General features: G+C 40.0%; 1 pseudogene; it reads left to right on the top strand.

Annotated features, from left to right (window-relative positions):
• The first annotated feature begins 1315 nt into the window (after window positions 1-1315).
• LOC141829133 (uncharacterized) lies at window positions 1316-6099 on the top strand (annotated as a pseudogene).
• Window positions 6100-7751: the final 1652 nt, after the last annotated feature.

Genomic DNA, 7751 nt, shown 5'->3' with positions numbered 1-7751 from the left:
TCGCTATGGATCTGACAGGCATCGAGTGTTGGATTGTCCATCCAATCAGGCTGTTTGCTATTATTGTAAACAATCTGGTCACATGATCGGTGACTGCCCTCGAAGAGCCCAGTGGGAGCGCACAGATACTCCTGTTGTTGGAGGACGATCCACACAACCGTGACAGCAGAGTGTACCAACGAGATACAGAGCACCTCAGCAGCAGAGACCTCTACCATCTTCAAGACGTATGTATCAGATTCAGGAAAGAGAGTATATAGTATTACCAGAAGAGTCCCAGCTAGAGATCTGTTATGAGACAACTCCGGTGCAGCAGCAACCACTAGCAGCATCGACTTCTTACAGCGTACATCCTCGTTATGATCAACAGACGACATCTACACCTCAGAATCAGATTCCTACAGAATGGGGGCCTGTTTCCTCTCAGGCCGCTATACAGCCGTCTAGTGCCGAGGTTGGTCGTGCATATGCCATCACACGAGAGAAAGCACAGCGGACCGATGGACATGTTTCTCGGGACATGATTTAAGGAGTAGGATATTTTGACATTATAATACGTAGATAGAAAATTTGGGGACTAAATTTTTATTAGTGGGGGAGAATGTAAGATACCAAGAATTTTGATTTTATTTTATTTTATTCTTACTTTTATTTCATTTTATTTTAGTGGATCAGTTGAAATCAAATGAACCAACTTGATTTGATTCGTTCTGGAATAGGTTTTGGTAAAATAAAATGGATGAAAAGATTCGTCTTGCAAAAACGAACCCAACAAAATTAGTTTGGGTCAAATCAGAGATCGTTTGGTTAGTGAACCAAGCGAAATAAAAATTTAATCGGGTTTAGTTTAATAAACTTAATCCGGTTTAACCCAAATCTTAACCCCAATTTAAAACTACTGTGCACTCCTCGTTATAACTGCGCCTTTTTCCTCCCGCATGAACCGCGACCGCGCGCCTGTTGACCGCATCTGCCGTCGATTTTCTCGCACCGGCAAGGGCTATAAGAGGATGGCCGAAAACCCTAACCGGATCTTGTTTCCATTTTTTTGTCGTCGCGTGGAGACAATCAAGCCAACCCCTGCCCGGCCGCCGCCACGCCCTTCGCCATCCGCCGGAGAAGCAAGAGGCGAAGCCCAAGCCGTTCACCTCCTCCCTCTCTTCTCTGATTTCGCGATCCCTCTCTGCCTGATGCCACCACACGGATTGACATCACCGCCCCTTTATTTGGCCGACGCCGCACCGCTTGCTACGACCGCGTGAAGAAGAACGCCGGAGCTCTGCCAGAGTCGTCGCTGTCCTCGCCGACCAGCACCATGCCTCTCGTGCCGTCAATCCCCTCCTCAGCCCTGCCGCCGGCCGAGGTAAATAGTAAAGGTTTATTGAGTGATTTATTTGATTATGATTATTTGATTAATTAGGGCTTAAACAAATGATATGTGATTAATTAAGATAATTAATCTAGTTTAATTGGATTAGTAATCAGTTTAATAGTTGTTAATTAGTTGATAGTTAGTAATTAATTCCTTTAATTAGTTCATTGATTAATTAGTTTGGTAACCACCTCATTAAGTTAGATAAGTAATGAGTAGTTAATTGATTAAGTTTAATCAAATTAATATTTAGGGTTAATCTGCTTATTCGATAATTAGGTAAGTTTAATTTGGGAGGGTTAATTGAAGTATTAATTAGATTAATAATTGATTAGAACATATCAATTAAGTATTAATTGAGTTAGCTGAGTTGGTTACGACGTAGCAGAGTTTCAGAAGAGGGCAAGGGTTCGAATCCTGGCGAAGCAAGGTAATACCCTCCTGCATCGTGACCAACTGCAGTTTCCCGATTTACCTCCTCACAAATGGTCGGGGGGCCGATCGTGTGGGGCCGCTTAGGTGGTGGATTCCTCCTTTTGCAGAAGAGTTAGTAATTAATAGCTCCCCTAGTAGTTGTAAATTGCAAATTTTCGATTGTCTTCCTCACAAGATAGCCATGGGGTTAGCTTACATTAAAATAACTGAGTTGTATTAAGGGGAGTTAATTGGAAGTTAGTTGGAGTTGTTTTAGAATTTGAACCGGATGATTTAAAATGTAATTAAGCAATTAGTTTACTACAGATTTAATTATTAGTTAGTTGGATTAACTAATTAATAGGTGATAGTTAAGGGGAGGGGTGGATCAACCTAAATATTAAGTTAGAATGTACTTTATTATAATACAATAATGTATTTAGTGTGTTAAGTTGTAAATTACAGGACATTGACTTGTTCTTGCTTATACGGAGTTTCGTATTTGAAGGTTCTTTATCGGCGTTCGTCTGATTCAGGTGGGTACTTTGTATCTGGTTAATACAGGTCCATTTTCAGTGCATGTCTTATTTCAATTTTATCTACTCTGTTGCCCTTCCTGTATTTGACATAGTTATTTAAATGATACCGTTGATATTCATACTTGGAACTTGCTGTTTGACCTTATGAGGATCTACCTTTGCTATTTTGATACTTTAGTTATTTGTAAAACTCATTATGCTGATACCCGTAGTATTCGGTGCTTAATACCTGTAGTATGACCTTCAATTGACCTATTTACTGTAGGTAATTCTTAACTGTTATACTACTAACCATGTTGACTCCTCTTAACTCCTGTTGAACATACTGATTCATTGTAGTTATTAAATGTTGGGATGATCATCATACATCATACTTAGTAGTAGTTATTGTGGACAGCATTGTTGGCTGTTCTTGTTGGCTCTTGGCCGTCACCGTGTTGTGGTGAGATTCAGTGGCGAGAGCATATGTGCACTATTGTTGGGTGCTACCAGGACTGGCTATATAGCCCTCCTGTTAACTGCCGCTCCCCACTAGATTACTAGTGGTCAGTTGTTGGAGTTTGTGCAGTATGTCTTGTCTGACCCCTCAGTTCACTGAGCTCTAAAAGAGTGACTGGGGAAAGTAGAGTGCAGACAGAGACTTGCATTTGTTTGCGATGGTTGTCGTGTCTTTTTACATGCATTCGTTGGTAGGATTATTATATAGTTTAATTTACTCATATGTTTACGTGTGTTGCACATATTTGCTATGATTATTGCAGTTGGATGACATTACATACATGATCATATATACCTGTTATATATACCTGTTGCACTATATTCCTCTCCTTTATTCATCAGTTAATATGCCATGTTCGATTACCATGACTTTCGCTATCTGTTGACACTTATTACTTGTTGTCTAGTGTTTACTTCTTCTATACATATTTACTTGGTCTGCCACTTAGTCATTCCTGTTGATACTTTTTCATTCACTTCTTCTTATACCCACTCAGCATCTAATGCTCACTACCCAGACCCTGGGGTTGTTCTATTTTCTCCCCAGGTAGCAGATAGGATATTTGGAGCTTGGAGTTTTGGTCGACTGCTGCAGTCTCACATTAGGAGGTTGTTGGTAGTGGTTTTCTTACGATTATGTTTGGTTTTCCGAGGACATGTATTTATGGTGGGATTGTGGTTGTGTTGGATTTATTATATTTCTGTAGTTGTGTTGGATTTGCATTGTGAGTATTCGTTTTGGTAGTTTTACGATGTTTTCGTTACGTAAAATTGATTTATGTTGGTTAGTATACATGGTATTGTGGTTGTGTGGCCGTGTAGGCCTTACTTCATATATGTTAGTAGTTGTGTGTGTTTATTGGATGTGTAGTCCTATTTCCGGTCGCTTGTGGCTGTGTATTTATGCATGTATTCAGGGGAATTATCATAGTTACTAGGGAGATGCTGCCAAAATTTTTCGGACGGCCTCCCGGGATGTGACATGGACCGTACACCTGAGGAGTGGTAGCATGATGCAGCCCTCGGTCCAGGGACCGTACACCTGAGGATTGGTGGCGTGATGTAGTCTTCGGTCAAGGGACCGTACACTTGGGTAGTGGTGGCGTGATGTAGCCCTCGGTCCTGAGCACTTGACCACTCACATATTATTGTGGTAGAGCAAAGGTCACGGTCAGTGTTTATCTTGTCTTTCACCGATGAGGGCTCTTTAGCCCATACGTTAGATAATGTATGCGACAATAAATTATGAGAAAGCTATAGGTTGTTATCCTATATATGAGCTATTATTATCTGATGATGTTGGCTCCTGATTGATTAAATAAAATGTTGACACTGACTTTAATCATGTTGAAGATTAGACAGATGATGATATATATATATATATATAACTTGATTAAATTGATCATAATTGAGTTGAGATAATCTATAGTCTGATTAAACAATAAAGATTGAGATGATTTATCACCATTGATGATAATAAATGATAATCAAGTTGAGAAAAGAAATTCATACCTAAAAATGTGATCTGATTCTAGACAATAATAATAGAAGATAATGGTAAGTACATATGTATTTATATTGTGTATACACGGAGAACAATGTGAAGAACTTACGGTTAAGATAATAACTTATGATCTACTCTGTTTCTTTGGCTTCTTAAATAATATTAAGTTCATGCACATCTTTTCTGATTACCCACTTAGTCTTTGGCTAACTGTCTACATTCATTGGTCTCTAATTTTGCAAGCACAGATTCGGTATTACCCTAGTTCAGTGAGTTTCTTTAGAGTCGCTTAGAGACATTGTCGTACAGTTTGTCAGTTTGGTTTATTTTGTTTAAGAGTACTTTATGTCGAGGACGTGGTCGTACACGTCAGCAGAGCTGCCTTTGCATTTTTCGTACAATTTCTAGTCACCCCTACACCAGAAGGTCAATCAGGGGTTGCATGAAGCACCACTCTCCCCACCGAAGATGATACCAGAGGCTCAGATTGATCCCAGTATTGGGGTTGGTGGTCTTCCTGAGGGACGACCAAATCCTGTGGAAGCTGATCCGACCAACTTAGTCACCCCTACACCAGCTATTATCATGGAGAAGGCTCGTATCCCTTTTCCTTGCGAGTTCCGCAAGGGATCATTTTACCCTATTCCATGGAGCCACAGACCCTTGGGTGGCGCATACCTGGTTAAGAGATATTGAGCGTACATTTGGATACATGTCCTGTTCTGACACAAAGAAGATAGAGCTAGCTGCATATCATTTTAGAGGGCAGGCAGCCACATGGTGGGAGATGTAGCAGACTGTTTTCGAAGATTAGATTATCTCTTAGCAGTTATTCAAGGAGACGTTCAAGAGACTATTTTCCTGAAGCATTTTGTATTGCTCGACGTCAAGAATTCATGAATCTCAAGCAAGGTGACCGAAGCGTTCTGGACTACAATGCAGAGTTTAGTCGACTTGCGAAATTTTGCCCACATGTTGTAGCTCAAGACTATAATCGTATGTTTCACTTTACACAGGGACTCACAGCGTATATTCGGGCCAAGATGGCTTGACTCCTTGTTACTACTTATCGGGAAGCACTAGACCGAGCTATAATGATTGAGGTAACTCAGCAACAAATCTCCCAAGAAAAAGAAGCTAGTCGACAGACCTCACGAATATCACCGCAGAGTCAAAGTCGTCGATCCCGTGACCAAGATACGACTAGCGAGTCTTCCCGGCCACAAAAAGTGCCCAAGGTATCACAAGGGTTTAATCACCCAATTCCAGCACAGTGAGACCAGATACACGTGAAGTGTTTTCGATGTGGAGCACTAAATCATACAGCAACAGAATGTTCACTGAATAGTAGCATATGTTTCTACTGTAAATTACCAAGACATCTACAGAGAGATTGTACTTTGAGGGCACAACATCGAGCAGGAGGATCACAATCTTAACAGGCTCAACCTGCGCCCCGACCTCCATAGTCTCGGTATCAGAGAAGTCCACAGAGATTTCAGCAGTACCAACACCAAAATCCCCCACTTACCCCGTCTGTTCCACAACCACAACTGTATCAGTTATAGTCTCAAGTGAGGAGCGAGTATCAATCTGTACCCCCACCCCAGCAATACCCATCACTGCCTAATCAACCCTCGACCCTGCTATACCAGCCTTCGCAAGATCAGAATCAACCTTCTTCTTCTATCCAAAGGGATCAACAGTTGGGTCCGGAGGCAGGACACGAGCAGAGGCACAACGGAACGAGAGATTGTTCATTCGGAGTATAATCTAAGTTACTATGGTATTTTCACATTATAGTAGGTAGATAGTGTTAGTAACTTGAAATTCCATTCCGTTTAATTTTGCCAGACAAAAATTTTTTGGAGACGGATTCTTTTCAAGCAACCCTCATATTCGATCAACCATGTGCTTGATCGATGCTTAAGATCATTGGGCTCTTGTGTTGGTATTCAGGATCCATACAAAGAAAACAATAACAACTATGTAACAGAATGAAGTAGTTGTACCTTTCTTCTTTGTAAGTTGTGTAGATGATTGTATATACCTGAAGACTTCTTGATCTTCTGTTGTATTCCTCTCCTCTTCTTGGACGTCGTGTGGGCGATGATCTACCAAGATGACTCCACCCAATTCCTTCTAATTCTTTTTTCCAATCTTCCAATCCGATGGCAAGAACTCAAGGTAGAAGCTTTCTTCTTCTTTCTCTTCTTTCTTCTTTCTCTTCTTCTCTTCCTATCCTCTCCTCTCTTCTTTTGGTGCCGACCCCATCAAAGGAAACAATCCTTAAAAGGTGGTGCCACCTAAAGTTAGGAGAAGGAAGATACTTAAAGAGAATCGGCCAAAGAGGAAAAGAGAAGAAACTCCTCTTCTTCTTCCTCTTCCTCTTCCTCTTCTTCTTCTTCTTCCTCTTCCTTTTCCCCTTCTTCTTCCTCACCACTTGGGCGCCAGCCCTAGCGATGAAGGAAAAGAGAAGATGGATGCTTGCTATGGGCACCAGCCCTAGCAAGGAAGGAAGGGAGAAGATGGATCCTTGCTATGGGCACCGACCGTAGCAAGGAAGGAAGGGAGAAAATGGATCCTTGCTATAGGCGCTATCCCTAGCAAGGAAGGAAGGAAGAAGATGAATGGGAAGGAGCCGGCCTTTAGAAGTTAAGAAACAAGGATTAAGATTGTCCCTTTGCCTCTCCCTATCCTCCCCTTTTATAGCTTTGTCATCTTAGAAAAATTAGAAAAAAAATCTAACAAATTTTCTTATTCAGATTTAGTTAGAAAAAATCTAATAAAATCTCTTGATAAGATTTTGTTAGTTTATTAATAAATTTTCTCAACTAAATTTTGTTAAAATCTCTTAATAAAATTTCATTAATTTCTTAACAAAATTTCTTAATTAAGTTTTGTTATTTTCTTAACAAAATTTCTATGAAAAAATCATAACAAAATTTTATTTAGGATTTAGAAAAAATAGAATTCTTAATAGAATTTCATAAAGAAAATTCTTAACAGAATTTCTTAACATCAATTCTTAACAGAATTTTTCATAAGAAAAATTCTTAACGAAATTTCTGAAATTCTTAACAGAATTTCTTAACCAAAATTCTTACGGAATTCTCTTAGGTGGATACGAGACTTTATCCAGAGGCTACAGCAGGGACCTAGAGGAGGAATTGGTTTTGGCCTCCTTATGGGCTTGGGCTTCCTGTGTTCTCCCTGAACACTCAACTCAAGTCCATCAATAATAATCCATACCACTAAAGTGTTATTATTGAACTATCTCACCAATCTCATATTGTAATATGGGCTCCTTCTTATCATGAGTGCATTAATCTCCCTGTGTTTAAGATATTGTATGTCCGTTAATTAATTGAATTACTGACAACTCAATTAATTAACTTCTTATTCCGAGAGTAATATCACTCAA

The sequence above is a fragment of the Curcuma longa genome, chromosome 5 (assembly GCF_044706935.1).
Source record: "Curcuma longa cultivar G26 ecotype Majalengka, Jawa Barat chromosome 5, ITB_CL_G26_1.1, whole genome shotgun sequence".
Lineage (NCBI taxonomy): Eukaryota > Viridiplantae > Streptophyta > Magnoliopsida > Zingiberales > Zingiberaceae > Curcuma > Curcuma longa.
This window is presented reverse-complemented; position numbering and strand designations above follow the sequence as displayed.